The following is a 7,563-nucleotide window of genomic DNA, read 5'->3' on the forward strand; positions in this document are numbered from 1 at the left end:
TACGTGTCGCTCGCCTCCTCGAACTGTAAGATCTCTTATTATTATTATTATTATATCTCAAGTTCCTCCTTCAGCCAAAGTACTTACCTGGATACTCACCTCCTTCCCTTTCCCTCCGCAGCCTGGATCCCCTGTACATATCCCTACCACCTGTAAATAAAATAACACTTACCTTTTATCTGGTCTCCGTGTCTGTTGTCTGTTAAACCTGCTCATCTTTGACTTATACCTGAAAACCTGATACTTTCAGTGAGTGCTTTAGAATTAGGGGACCTAAGTATTTGAGTTAGTGTTTTAGGGCTAGTGGAACTAATTTTTAGATTAGTGCTGCCCACCACTGGTCTCAACTGATCTAAAAAGCTTTAGTCTGATTTTATTTATTTACCATGTCGGCTGAGATTAGATCTTTTATTCAAGGGAGGCCTGGGCCTGAAGGTAATTGTACATGTTTTTGGTGGTATAGGGAAACCGGAGTACCCAGAGAAAACCCACGCAAGCACAATAAGAGCAATCAAATTCTGCACAGAGAGACCCCAGGTCTGAACTGGGGATCGAACCCAGGACCATTTTGCTGTGAGACGTTGGTGCTAACCACTGAGCCGTTGTGCTGCCAATATGTCAGACATTAACATAAAAAAGGTTTTTATAGTGTAAACCAGTTGCCAACTGAACTAATGCAAAAGTTGAAATCCCTGACGAAATCAAAATTAACAAAAAGTAAAAAAAATGTGTCCGAATTCATGCGAACAATAACAATGAGTCAAAGTGCTTCAAATAGCAACTAAAGACAAAACCAAAGCCGTCCGACGGACTCTGACTGCAAAGTCTTTGAAAACGACAGAGAACTTGCAGAAACTGTGTTAAGGTCGTGGCTCGTCAGCAGCAGCTGCTGTGCAGAACGTATCACGGTCTGTGTTAATGTCGCAGCCTGGAAATGAAGCAGAAATCACATTTTGAGGCCGACCGCTTCTCATTTCAGAGAGCTGACCTTCACACCCAATTCTRCGTGCAGATGAGTGAATATATTATTTATCTTCCTCCTCGTGTGCAGAGAAGCAGACTGCAGACGCTCCTGCAGAGGCTTTCCTGCTGCATCCACCGCTCTAATGACCTCATTAGGACGCAAGCTCCAGGGAGGAAATTTCATGCATTCGCAGATGAACCAAACCATGACTGTAAATGTGAGCAGCTTCACACCTGGGTGGCACCYCTGCCCCGTCGGCCACATCTCCTTCAAACATTTGATTTCAATTCAGCTCCGCTAATCCATGATTGAGGCGCAGCAGGGCCTCCAGAAATCAGCGGCTGGGTCAGATATTTTCCATCCACAGGGGATTATCTCAGCCTGCCTCCAGAAAGTTTAAGAAAAAGGTAGAAAAAAAATCCTCCGTATCTTGTCTTAACAGACCCACAAGGGCAGGCAGGGGATCAATTTTTTTCCCCTTGCTCTTCAGGTTTATTCATCACAGTTGAAGGGATAAGCTTGTTTTTATGGAAAAGGTGTCAAATTTCTTGACRTTACTTCACATCAGCTGAGAGAAGCATCTGCTGCATAAATCATTCACAGATTTATTCAGGTCATGAGACGTGACTGTGTGCCRTCAACAAGAGAACAAAGTTTACAGAAGGAGTTTTGGTTAGCAGAACACACGGTTGACACTTTACTGCCATCTGTGCTTCAGTTTCATCTTCAGTGAAAAAGTAAACTGGGCTCAAGGCTGAAGATTCACAAATGGAGATAAACTAAAAGAGAACATCTTGGTATCTGTCAGGATGAACACTGCAGAACTCAGTGTACCAAGCTCTGAGTCTGGAAATTGTTTAGTTTTACAAAAAAGACACACAGTTTTGTTTTTTTTCCTGAATTTTGAGAAATATATAAGGGAACAGCATAGATCAAATTCAATTACAAACAGTCAATTTAATCCCATTAAAGTACAATACAGTCACATTCAGTACATTATTATTGTGAATTAGTGAATACTTTAATATGTAAGAAAACAAACCTCATAAACAAGAATGTGGAAATACATAATTAAAACCAAAATGAGTTTATTTTGTACATGAATAAAACCTAGTGTCATCTGCWTAATAAACAACATTTAGGCATTAGGTCCAGAAAATAAACCACTCACCAGCTCTTCCCATTCACAGGCCAGAGGGGCTAGATAATTCCTGGAATAAGGTCTGAGTCGTCTCAGAGTGACACATGAAAAATAACAAAACTGGTTCAAGTTCTGAACTTTGTGGTAGTCACATGTAGCTGCCTAAACACTGGCTGGTACAAAGCTCCGCCTATTTGATGTAAAGTCAACCCACCGAGATATATTATAATGACATCACTAAATAACAAAAACAGGCAAAACACCCAATTATCTCCATAAAGAATAAATCTGCCAGGTGAGAACATCCAGATGTTACAATTAAAAAGAGAATGCACTGGAAGCAAAACAAAAGAGAATACAGTATCAATAAATAAACCAGAGAATCATAAAAAACAAAAGTGTTAAACATGTTTACGACATGACAAAATGTCTCAATATAGGTTAGTCACGGGCAGAAAGCTAAATGAAACCAAATGTAGTGGGAGTCAGCTGAATATATAAATACATAATAAGTAGCTGTTAAACATGGCAGGAATGGGAAGTAGAAACACAAATGCATCATTGTGTTTGTGAATACTTTAGGTCTGTTACACGTCTCTGTAATCTGCCCTAAATACAGTACGCTGACCATGAATTTTTAAACAGGGCTTTTCATTTTAAYTACCTTCATCACAATCTTTGGGGAAACAAAAGGCTTCATTCAAAAACTTGTTTCATCACAGAAGAGTTCTACTTAAAAAGATGYGTCACGAACACAATATAAAAAGTAATTATCTCCTGTTCAGCTTGTTGTGTTTTTGTGACAATGTGCAAAGGAGCTGCTAAAAGGAGCAGCTGTAATTTCACAGGTGATTTTTTATATGTTTTTTTATGTAATGCAAATAAAGCTGTGGTGGGTCCCKCTGCAGCACCCCACCATGTTACATAAGTAGGATTAGCTCATTCCTCCGTCCTGTCTGTTCCTGTTATACTCTCCCTGTCCTGAAATGGTTTGTTTTTTTCTCTGCAAACAAACACCCTGATAGCAACATGTTTCTGTTAAGCAGATCTGTAGAGGAACAAATCATTCCCTCCAGCTCTTTGTGGGCTCCTTGCTTCACATGTTTACAAAAGTCCTAATCCCCCACAACTCCCTGCTGAGTTGGTTTGGATTAAATTTCCCCATGCTCACCTCTGAAAACCCCAAAAATGCAGCTGATTACCTCTGGGAGAGGTGGCACCCCCGCCTGTTTGAACCTGAGCCAATGTGTCGCACAAGTAAACATTCTGATTTTAATCATATGGATAATTATTCCCCTGACTCAGTTGGTCTAACAGCACAGAGACTTGATTCAGCAGGAAAAACCTGTCACTTGATCCAATGGAGACCTCCACTCTATTTTTAGATTCCTGGTCATGTGTCAATGTCCGCTTGACACCAGTGCAGTACAAACTCTCGTACGTAAAACTATGGCTGTACTCAGTCAATTGTACAGATCAAGCTAAGGTTTAATGTGGTAGTAGCTGAGAATCATCATGACACATGCTCCTGTCATGATCAGTGTTTTTGTCTTCATTTTCTAGCGTTTTTCTGTTTCCCTGTGTTTCTCTGCCCTGCAGCCCCGCCCGAGCTCACCTGTCWYCKCTTGTGTTYCCCCAGGTGTTTCCCWTTGTCTGAGTCTTGTCTTCTGTCTTTGTCGGATCATTGTTCAACCTCCCCTGATTGTGTCCTGCTTCCGTGTCTCCTGTGACTTCGAGTGAGTTTTTGTGCTGCACTGCCACCCTTTTGATTTATGTTAAAGCCTTGTTTTCGATYTTTGAACCTGTCTGCGCCCTGGGTTTTTTGCCTGCTATAAAACCTGATAGCTTCAAGTGTCAAGTGATGTTTTTTTTTCAATATTCAACTAAAGCAGCCTTATCTTTGTAATATTTCATAATTGGATGATCTTTGCCATTCAGTGTTGACTAAGAYTATGCTTTCTGGTAAGAAAGGTGATGAAAGATCAGTATTCCTTCAAGGGTGACCAGATATAGTTTGCCAGAGGTGGTCAATGCACGGGCCATCACTTAAACCTTAAACCAAACCACAACAAAGCCAGCTGTAACATGCCACCTGAAAAACAGTGCCATCATTGCCAGACCTGGCCCACATACGGTTGACAAACCACTTGTCATGCCAGCAGTGCCATCTGGTCACCAGATCTGGCCCACACCGTCTCTCATGTGGGTTAGTTTGGTCGGAGTATTTTATTTTAATGTAGTTTTCATTTTGCCACGTTTTATTGACCTTCGTGAAGCGTTTCCAGCAGCGTTCCAATGAGATACAGAGATAMATATATTAGCTGAAAGACGTGGCTGAAATGTAGCGGGTTGGTCCTTTAACTCCCCTGCGGCCCACAGAGGTTGTTGTAATCATTTATTCAGCAGTTCGTATCATCCTGTAMCAAGCCAACAGCATGCCAGCTGTAATCTGCTGCTGCTCTCTGACCCTCTCGCTTTGCAGTCACACCGTCAGCTTGGCCCTGATCTGTTAAATGCTCCCCTCACATCCTGTAAAAACTGGGGTTTACTGCCACTGCTTCCTTTACAGGTCCGGTGAGGCTCGCTTCATAAACATGGGTCGTCTGTCAACTGAGAAACGTTAAAATAAGGAAGCTGCAGGTATTATCACTGTATAATTCCAGCTGATCTATCTATCGTCACCTCTGCTGAGCATGCAGTGAGYGGCAGCGTTGTACCTGAGCTGAACATGTTCCTCTATGCAGGAAAATGAGAAGCACCCCGAGCATCACAAGACATTCAGAAGACAACACCCTTCACCAACTAAAGAAACCAGGTACCTTCAAGCTTTCTGAGTATTGTTGGAATCTGATGTCATGACTCCTAGAGTGACAATAGGATAGTGAGTGAGTCCCAATTCAGGGGCTGCAGCCTACCTAGACTACAGCCCACGTAGACCACAGCCTCTGTAATCAAAGTAGGCTGCATAAAACATCCGTGAAATGAGACGGTCTAGTTTTCGGATGACGTTTGTTTGTGTGACCATGTATTATCCCGTTACGATGGAGATACATTATATATCACATGCCTTTAGACTTAAAATGCATTGGGACATGWATTCACACATCTTTTCACTAGAGGAACAACAGTTAAAAAGTTACACACAAACAAATAAAATGCAATAATAATTTGGGTTTATCTCCAGTATCAATACTTATAGTTACCTTTTCTTATATTTCATTGTAGCTTAAATTTCATCAGCTGAGTTACTAAACATTTACAAACAAATGATTCAGTCTGTGATGAATTTCTAAACTACAACAACTGGAATGTCCTCAGCTGGGAAAGATGCTCAGTTCCAGCCTTCATTTTTGGAATTTTGTGGGCCACATGAGAAGGAGTCCACGAATTAGAACAGCCTTCATCACGGGGCAGTGGCATAAGCTGCCGACAAATGCAGACAATGAAAAACTCAGCACCCGAACTGAGACACAGCCGGTGTCTTATTTCATCAAAAATATGAACCCTTTACATTTACTTCTCAAACAAGTCACACTTTTTGAGTCTTTTTCCTGATTGTCAAAAACTTTAAAAGAGGGGTATTATGCAAAATTGTCTTTTTTGAGCTTTATATCATGTTATAATGTTATTCCCTCATCAAAAACACACTCAGAGTGTTGACTCATTCATGCATGTTTGAGAAATCCTTGAATCTCCTCTGGTAGCCACGTAGAGCTGCCTAAGCACTTGCTGGTACAAAGCACTGATTATTTGTACAAAGCACTATTTGAAAATRTGCTGAAGKTGGAATGTCAGAAATGGTAGGGGGTTCTTAAAGAGACAATTTCAAGGTGTTTAGAWAGACYATGATGCAAAATCAAWTTTATTTYTGATCTAAACAGCATTTTCATAACAACTGAGCACAACATGGTTACTTGATTGTGGTAAAGAACTGAAATATGTRCCTGGAAATGACATGATACACTGTGGAGCTAAAYTGGGGTCATAAGGTTTGTTWAAAAATTACTGAAACTTAAAAAAGGAGATTTGAAACTGAAAAATAGTTTTGAAAATGGAAAAGCTAAGTTTGATACGGAGACCTTGAGGGGTCAGTAGGAGGGGAAAAARCACCCGCCGGAATCYGTGCGCAYGGATTACCAATCTGTGCGCTCAGTTTAYTAATCCGTGCACACGGTWTCTGCAATCYGTGCGCAYGGATTACTAAACTGTGCTCTCAGTTTCTGCAATCCRTCCWCACAGATTGCTTAGATCTGTTGACAGGTTGGACGTATGGTGCGAAGGCCGCATCTGCAAGGTAAATTCAGTGGATCTGTTGTCGTATATAAAATTAAGAGACTGTTGTGKTCTCATCAGCACACTTAGCCACAGAATTTCCCTGAAAGTTTCATCAAAATCCAACGTGGTTAACATTTATTTTCATATTTTCCAGGCAAATGAATCCTGAAACGGAGGTTAGCCTCCTCCACCCTCCCGTCCCCACTTTTGTTGTGAAAGAGAATAAACATCTGAGAACAGCTGGAGAAAACCTCCGAGCGGCTTGCTGCAGAGAAATGTCCCCGTGTGGCGAGCTTCATCTGCAGAATGACGACCTGATGGGAGCCGCGGCCCCGCTCTTACTCTGAAATGTTTCAAACTTTATTCAAATGTTTCTGTGGTTTAATAAATGTTTTTGAAAGAGTAATAAACATTTCCTAAAAGTTCAACATAAATCTATTCAGTACTTTTGAGATACAATCCTGAGAATGCAGCTGGMTAACTTTAGCAAAACTTCCCCATTGCCAGTGAAACCATAAAAACATCTAATCACCACGGGCAGAAAGGCTCCGAGTGGCTTCCTGTGATGATCTGATCAGAGCTGAAACAGCCTTTAGGAGACCTGGTACCAAAACTGCCTGATAGAGGGACAAAAACTGTRCAACATACTCAAAGTCCAACATTTTCTGTGCTGTACTTTGACTTTAGTGAACAAAAAACACTCCTTAAGCACTTTCTGAGCTGATGAACGACAGTTCACACAACCACCGTCCAGATGTCAGTAATCCGTGTGCACAGATTGCAGAAACTGTGAGCACAGTTTAGTAATCTGTGCTCATAGTTTAGTAATCCGAGCTCACAGTTTAGTAATCCGTGCGCACGGATTTCCAGCGGCTGTTTTTATTTTCTCCCACTGACCCCTCACGGCTCCGTAGTTTGAAACTAACAAATTATTTGAAACTGAAAAAAAAAATAATTTGAAACTGAAAAAAAATATTTGAAATGAAAAAAAAATTGTTGAAACTGAAAAGACAAGCTGTTTGAAACTTTTCCAGATTTTTTTCAGTTTCCAATTTTTTTTGTTTGTTTTGAACAAAACTTATGATCCCAATTTAGCTCCAAAATACTGCCCCTTTAATCTTTACCCCACCACCTGAGACCTGTACAGTCTGAGATAGAGCTGTGGTGTTTCTTTGTTTTGTTA

General features: G+C 40.9%; 1 long non-coding RNA gene across 1 annotated transcript in view; it reads left to right on the forward strand.

Moving 5' to 3' along the window:
• The window catches only part of LOC106522299 (uncharacterized), an 11,090-nt gene extending 3,756 nt beyond the window's left edge, over window positions 1-7,334 (forward strand). The window contains exons 2-4 of the long non-coding RNA XR_001310763.1: window positions 4,675-4,745; window positions 4,850-4,920; window positions 6,535-7,334. This is a non-coding gene — a long non-coding RNA (uncharacterized LOC106522299). The remainder of the gene's footprint in view (window positions 1-4,674; window positions 4,746-4,849; window positions 4,921-6,534) is intronic.
• The last annotated feature ends 229 nt before the right edge of the window (window positions 7,335-7,563 follow it).

This window comes from Austrofundulus limnaeus, unplaced genomic scaffold (genome assembly GCF_001266775.1).
Source record: "Austrofundulus limnaeus strain Quisiro unplaced genomic scaffold, Austrofundulus_limnaeus-1.0 Scaffold126, whole genome shotgun sequence".
NCBI classification, from domain to species: Eukaryota; Metazoa; Chordata; class Actinopteri; order Cyprinodontiformes; family Rivulidae; genus Austrofundulus; species Austrofundulus limnaeus.